We start from the raw sequence: 8,267 nt of genomic DNA, 5'->3' as shown, positions 1-8,267 counted from the left end.
ACAGCCCTTGTAGTTGGCCGTGTGAGCCTCACCACAATTTGCGCATTTCAGCGCGGCATTGAGCGTCAGTTCCTTACACATCTGGATTGAATGCTCCATGCTGCATTTGACACAGCGTGCCTTGTGCGAGCAATATCGAGCTGTGTGATTGAAACGCTGGCAGCGATGGCACTGCGGCAAACTATCGCGATTACGTTGCGGCCATTCAACAGTCACTTCGTGTTTGCACAGCGTTCGTACACCGAAAATCTGATTATTCTTTCCACTTGAGTCGGGTGCCAAGTCAAGAAAGAATAAGTTGGGTGAATACGCACCAGAGCCGGTTCGGTTCTTGTATTCTGGGAAGTACACGCTACGTACCGTGTAGCCCATACAAATCAACTCGTTTTGAATATTTGTGGCACCAGCGGAGGCATTAATGCCCCGCACCACTACCCGAAACGAGCGATCCTCCCGTAACTGGTACGTATTGTACTCAAGCGAATTGTCCTGTTTAAGGACCTGAATGATACGATTATAGGTATCTGATGTTTTGGGCAAAATACGCAAGACATCAGTGCCACCCAGTTTCACAGTATATTCTGTAATCGGGGGCGTAGACTGGTCGAATTTTTCAAGTAGCGCACTTGCGCCGTTTACAATACGAGTATTTTGGCCCGAATTGTTCGTTTGAACAGCTGGATTCTGTAGAATCGGCCGAAATCGGACCACTATCTGCGGAGGCTTGTATTGTTTCAAAACTGCAGGAGCGGCTGCTGCGGCTGCCGCCGCCGCCGCTCTAGATGTAGAGGGGGCTGTCGAGAGTGGAGGTAATGGCTGCAGTATGGCCGTAGTAACAGCTGAAGCCGGAGCTGTAGCTGTTAAAGCCTTCTCCACAGCAGCAGCTAGTTTTGGCATTGAAACTGCATCTGATGGGGGCTCTGACTGAGGAGCAGTTTTTATGGCCTTAACTGGCGAATGTGTGAGCCGCATATTGGGGCATTTAGGTAGCAAGCTACCGACTGACACGGAATTGTTGATGGGAATGTCTACAGACATTTGCTCAACGTTTTGAGCAGCGTTTGAAAACTCTGCGGATTTCGGTTTGACGGGCACGCGCGAATTGTCAAATTTGACAGGACGCGGTTTAAACGAGCTCTTGCGTGCAGGCATACGAGCCTCGATATGCTGTGCAAAAGCCTTGAGTTTGCCGGTTGACAGAAGCCCTTTGTATAAGGCTGCCCGGCAGGGACTGTCGGCAGGCAATAGATCAAGGTCATGGTCATCATCGACGGCCATTTTGTCGTCGTCGTCCATGGCACGGGATTTATCTATGCGGGCATCAGGCTGCCGGTGGCCGATGGCAGGGACGCCAGAGGGTATGGAGGCAACACTATTGGCTTTTGAAAAAGCCGCATATGCTGGCCCTACTGATGAACTGCTGCCTGTGGCGGGAGCAGGGGTAGATGCGACCGACGATAGTGTCGGTGACGGACAAGAGTTGCCAGATGCAAGCACAGACGGAGCCAGTAGCTTAATAGCCTGTCTGAATTGACGCGGAGATTGCATTGAATGGCTGTCAAGGCGCTCCGGGCTATTGTGAGGCTGAATAACACCCTCTTGGCCAGCATAAGGGTCTGCTTTTACATCTACTTGTATTTGGCAGGGTGGGCGAGCAGGAGTATTATCATGGATAATGACGTGGTCAATTATCTGCTTGTATTCATCATTGGTCAGAGTCCGAACATCGGCTGCCTCCGACGGCGCACCATGCGATGATGCCGACGAGATGAATATGGGAGACTCTACCCTGCTCGGAGGCTGACGGTCAGTCATGGTTTCTAAGAACTATATCGAAGTTGCTAAAACTAAGTTTCTTATTGACAGAGTAAATGGCAGACTCTAATATGTGCGTCGATGCCCTAATTAATAGTAACTTAAAAAGTCGTTAAGTTGACTTTTTATTCGTCCTAGTGAGTATGTATATATTACTAATAGATTAAACCTAGTTTTCGAGCTAAATCTATTTACTATAATATATATTTATGATTCGAGTATGTAGAAATAATAAGCAGCTAATATTATTTCTAGATTATAGCAAAATTTAATGCCTAACAATATTAACCTATAAGGTATGGCTAGGTGAAAATTAATCAAAATTTTAATTTTAGGATAAAGTTAGAGTCTAGTACTAGGGTAAATCTAGACTGTGATTATGTGATTGTGTAGATAATTTTTCTTAATCAAGTATAAGTGGCAATAATGCGCCGTAACTAAATGTAAACCTAGAATAGTTGGCGGAAATCGCACAGTAGGTCTAGAAAATTAATCGACAATATTTTAATCCTACGATTTTGTTGGTGGCCAGGCCTATAACAAAAAGCTAATTGTTAAAGTTGCTCGAGTTGACGTGGTTTGAATATTAGCTGCTTAATACAAAACCAAAATAATAGTCAAGACTCGATACCTGAGTAGCGATGGCGTAGCAAATGTTTGCTGGGGAGTAATGGGTTTGTGTCCACACTATGCAAAAGCTTTGAAAGCTTAGCCAAGTCAGGCTACAAGCGCGAGCGAGAAGCATATACGTGAGCTCAACAAATGACTGCTCAGTAAGAGTATAGCGCATTCACTCACACATCGACAGCCCGTCCGACTGTATCCGATAGCGTGAATGTGTGACAGCGTTACCCAGCAAACAGCTCAATTGACGTTGAGAAAGCGAATTACCAAAACTTATGGAAAACTGAAAGTTTTCGTTTTGGGGACTCTACTACACCAGTCCTTTTTTTTTTTTTTTTAACAATATGTGATAGCCTGTTGCAATATCACATATAATCGAGGCGAAACAATAACATACCAAATGGCGTACCATAAGAGCGGTATGTTTTGAATCAGAATCATCGCTTGCGCCCACGGTGGGGTCCACGCAATGCTTAAGGCGTCGAGGAGATTACATTGTCTTAGGATATGTAAGGCATTGCCTTCCATTTGATCAGTTCAAATAAATTTATTTGTCTATCGTAGGTGGCAGTAAGTCAGTTAACTCATTGGTGAAGCCATGTTGCCCAGGCTTTTAAATAGCATTATTGCATGGTATCTTAGGTATGCGTGCCATTACTTTTTCAGTTCGTATCAGTTACCTAGCGTAGGTTTGGACGGTAAGTCAAAGACCTTTGGCGATAAACTAATTTACCTAGACTGCACATGAGAATAAGACAGGGCTCCCAGTAATAAAATTAGTTCTTGTACTTCGGTTAGTTTATAAATCTATAAACTCTATGATGATGGACCTATTTGCTTAGGCTGCACATGCTAACAAGACAGAGCTCCTAATAACCAAACAAGCCAATTACCTAAAGTAAGTTTGGACGATAAGTCGGTAGACTCTTTGATCACGGGCTTAATTGCCTTTGCTGCAGATGTTGATAAGACAGTGCTCCTGGATGAAAAGTCAATAGACTCTATGATGATGGACCTATTCGCTTAGGCTGCACATGCTAACGAGACAGAGCTCCTAATAACCAAACAAGCCAATTACCTAGAGTAAGTTTGGACAATAAGTCGGTAGACTCTTTGATGACGGGCCTTTTCGCCTTTGTTGCATATGTTGATAAGACAGTGCTCCTGGATGAAAAGTCAATAGACTCTCTGATGATGGACCTATTTGCCTAGGCAGCACATGCTAACGAGACAGAGCTCCTAGTAACCAAACAAGCCAATTACCTAAAGTAAGCTTGGACGATAAGTCGGTAGACTCTTTGATCAATTACCTAAAGTAAGCTTGGACGATAAGTCGGTAGACTCTTTGATCACGCCTATTCGCCTTTGCTGCAGATGTTGATAAGACAGTGCTCCAGGATGAAAAGTCAATAGACTCTCTGATGATGGACCATTTGCCTAGGCAGCACATGCTAACGAGACAGAGCTCCTAGTAACCAAACAAGCCAATTACCTAAAGTAAGCTTGACGGTAAGTCAGTAGACTCTTTGATGACGGGCCTATTCGCCTTTGTTGCATATGTTGATAAGACAGTGCTCCTGGATGAAAAGTCAATAGACTCTCTGATGATGGACCTATTTGCCTAGGCAGCACATGCTAACGAGACAGAGCTCCTAGTAACCAAACAAGCCAATTACCTAAAGTAAGCTTGACGATAAGTCGGTAGACTCTTTGATCACGCCTATTCGCCTTTGCTGCAGATGTTGATAAGACAGTGCTCCAGGATGAAAAGTCAATAGACTCTCTGATGATGGACCTATTTGCCTAGGCAGCACATGCTAACGAGACAGAGCTCCTAGTAACCAAACAAGCCAATTACCTAAAGTAAGCTTGGACGGTAAGTCAGTAGACTCTTTGATGACGGGCCTATTCGCCTTTGCTGCATATGTTGATAAGACAGTGCTCCTGGATGAAAAGTCAATAGACTCTCTGAAGATAGACCTATTTGCCTAGGCTGCACATGCTAACAAGACAGAGCTCCTAGTAGCCAAACAAGCCAATTACCTAAATTAAGCTTGAACGATAAGTCAGTAGACTCTTTGATGATGGGTATATTAGCCTTTGCAAAGTATGTTTTAAGACAGAGCTCCTGGGTGAAAGGTCAATAGTTTCTCTGATGATGGACCTATTTGCCTATGCTGCATGCTAACAAGACAGAGCTCCCAGAAAACCAATCAAGCCAATTACCTAAAGTAGGCTTAGACAGAAAGTCAATAGACACACTGATGATGGGCCCATTTGCCAAGGCTAACAAGGCAGAGCTCCCAGAAGCCAGCTACCTAATGTAAGCTAGAACAGAAAGTCAAAAGACTCTTTGAAGATGGACCTGTTGCAAGATAAGGGTACTTACACATGTACTACCCTACAAATCATACTTAACGAAGAAGAAGTCAGAAATCACTAATGACTACCAATGTAATTAGGCATTGCGCTGTCCTAGATAAAGAAAGCAGGGTGTTAGTAATCTACAGGCACGCATTGCTACAAAGTATTGAATAGACTGCATTAACAGGATACAGCAATAGTGTAACCACAAGCAGGCCGATCAAACCAAAGCATCAAATCATTAAATAGTATTTAAGCTCAAGCAGAAGAAGTACAATTTAAAAGCGATCAAGTAAAATGAAATGCAATGTCAACAGAAGTCTCAGCTCAGCTCCAGCCCAAGCCCCAGCACAAAACAATTACAGCCATTGAAGGTCTGTCAAAATCAAGAAGCTTGAAGTGCCACTGCCAGGCCCGGCACAATAAGACCTTTTCGCCACTTAATATTAACGATTAAAATAAACACAGTATTTTGTATGTTAATTTATTAACTTAGAGCCAAATTTATTCAATTAAAGAATAGTTAGTAGTATAATTTTAGAATGTTGTGAACATTGAAAAGTAACTAATGTGGGATGAGGATTAACTATTGATCCAACATTTATTGCAAGGATCGGGAAAACCCAGAAAACCCAATCAGATCAAGAAATGAAGATTTAGATGATTAGAAGCTGAAAGAGAATAAGGGATAGCAAGACTGTGTATGACTGATAACCCAGACGTAACCAAAGCAAATATTAACTTAAGATACATGAGGATAGGGTTCTCAATATGCACCAGCCTATTGCATTGATACATATAAACATTGCGAAACAAAGCATACAAGTAGGAGGACCAAGGAAAAGGTCGGGTATGCTTTGATCAGATACATCGCTTGCGCCCTACATGGAGACGCGTTGCTTAGGTTGTTTTGCCAAGGCGAGCACTTGCTTTAGTTTAAACAATCATTCAAAAGAAACAAGCCATCAATGACAGAGCAAGCACGAATTAAGCCAACAATTGCAGCCAACTCATAGTTGGTCAACGCTAAGGATTGGTTGATCAGCCTAAGGAATGCCTGTGGTACACTAGCAAAATGGAATACATCATAAACAACCTTGACTAGCATATGTGCATGAGGGTCAGCAGAGAATAAGCTATTTAATTAATAGATGTATTGGCAAGATAACTAGCTGCAAACCAATTAAAGATCAATCACTTACGAATTAATATCAAACTATAACTTACAGAAAAGCTGAAAATATAATATTAGGAATCAAGACTAACCAGAAAGCGCAGAAAACCCTAAAGTAGTATCTATTAGTGGTAGGAGTATTCTAAAAATGCAGAAAGAGCAGACTATACAGGTAGAAATGTGTTAATAGTGGCTAGAAATTTAGTTGTAAGCTAGCTAAAAATCATTCATCTGCATATAAAAGATAAGTATTGTGATTAATAGCAGTAATTGAAGACAAACTATAACTTAGAGAAAAGCTGAACTAAAAATATTAATATTAGCTAATCAGACTAACCAAAAGAGCGCAGAAAACACTAAAAGAAAGGTCTATTAGAGTTTAAAATATTCTAATATTGGAAATGCAGAAAGAGCAGACTATACTAATAGGAGTGTGTTAAAAGTGGCTGGAAATTTAGTTGTAAGCTAGCTAAAAATCGTTCATTCGCAAAATAAGATAAGTATTGTGGTTAATAGCAATAAATATAGACAAACTATAACTTAGAGAAAAGCTGAACTAAAAACAAGTCGGAAAGGCTACAGTCGAGATCCCAACAGTAGGATACCCGTTACTTAATATAAATATATATAAAAGTATTGTAAACAAATTTTTTTATTAGAAAAAATGTACTGTCGATATGAAGTAGACATCTGCATGAATGCATTCATTTCCTACACCATAGTACGGTACAGTAGTATAGTGTTGTTAAAATACTGCACTCATTTTTGCTGTGCAGTATTTTCCAGTGAGCAGAAGAATCGATACAACATTATACTGTTCTCACTCTAGGTGAGAGCAGTAGAAATGTAGTACACTTCGTGAGTGAGTGCAATATTTGTCTCGTTTCTACACGTTGTACATCATATACAAATATGAGTGTAGTGTCTTACAACGGTACAGTTGACTTTAAGATTTTGCAAGACGTAGACATGGATGGTTTTTTTTTTTTTTTTTTTTAACAATATGTGCATAGCCTGTTGCAATATCATATAATCGAAAGGAAACAATAACATACCAAATGGCGTACCATAGAGCGGTATGTTATTTTTTGAATCAGAATCATCCTTGCGCCCACGGTGGGGTCCACGCAATGCTTAAGGCGTAGGAGATTACATTGTCTTAGGATATGTAAGGCATTGCCTTCCATTTGATCAGTTCAAATAAATTTATTTGTCTATCGTAGGTGGCAGTAAGTCAGTTAACTCATTGGTGAAGGGCCATGTTGCTTGAGCTTTGTATTGCTATTGCATGGTATCTTAGGTATGCGTGCCATTACTTTTTCAGTTCGTATGGGTACCTAGCGTAGGTTTTGGACGGTAAGTCAAAGACCCTTTGGCGATAAACTAATTTACCTGAACTGCACATGAGAATAAAGACAGGGCTCAGTAATGCATTAGTTCTTGTACTTCAGTTGGTTATAAATCTATAAAACTCTATGATGGACCTATTTGCTTAGGCTGCACATACTATGAGACAGGCTCTAATAACCAAACAAACCAATACCTAAAGTAAGTTTGGACGATAAGTCGGTAGACTCTTTGATGCAGTTTTTTTTTTTTTTTTTTTTTTTTTAACAATATGTGATAGCCTGTTGCAATATCACATATAATCGAAGACGAAAACAATAACATACCAAATGGCGTACCATAAGAGCGGTATGTTTTGAATCAGAATCATCGCTTGCGCCCACGGTGGGGTCCGCAATGCAAGGCGTCGAGGAGATTACATTGTCTTAGGATATGTAAGGCATTGCCTTCCATTTGATCAGTTCAAATAAATTTATTTGTCTATCGTAGGGTGGCAGTAAGTCAGTTAACTCATTGGTGAAGGAGACCGTATTTGCCCAGGCTTTGTAAGTAACATTATTGCATGGTATCTTAGGTATGCGTGCCATTACTTTTTCAATTCGTATCAGTTACCTAGCATAGGTTTGGACATTAGAAGTCAAAAGACCCCTTGGCGATAAACTAATTTACCTAGACTGCACATAAGACAGGGCTCCCAGTAATAAAATGTTCTGTACTTCCGTTGGTTATAAATCTATAAACTCTATGATGATGGACCTATTTGCTTAGGCTGCACATGCTAACAAGACAGAGCTCTAAAAACCCAATAAATAATTACCTAGAGTAAGTTTGGACGATAAGTCGGTAGACTCTTTGATCACGGGCCTATTCGCCTTTGCTGCAGATGTTGATAAGACAGTGCTCTGGATGAAAGGTCAATAAACTCTCTGATGATGGACCTATT

General features: G+C 41.0%; 1 pseudogene; it reads right to left on the bottom strand.

The window, feature by feature from the left end:
* Nucleotides 1-2,092: 2,092 nt before the first annotated feature.
* The window catches only part of LOC117779517, a 12,176-nt pseudogene continuing 6,001 nt past the window's right edge, over nt 2,093-8,267 (bottom strand).

This window comes from Drosophila innubila, assembly GCF_004354385.1.
Source record: "Drosophila innubila isolate TH190305 chromosome 2L unlocalized genomic scaffold, UK_Dinn_1.0 4_B_2L, whole genome shotgun sequence".
NCBI classification, from domain to species: Eukaryota; Metazoa; Arthropoda; class Insecta; order Diptera; family Drosophilidae; genus Drosophila; species Drosophila innubila.
Note: the sequence above shows the minus strand (reverse complement) of the source record. Positions and strands in the feature narration are given on the sequence as shown.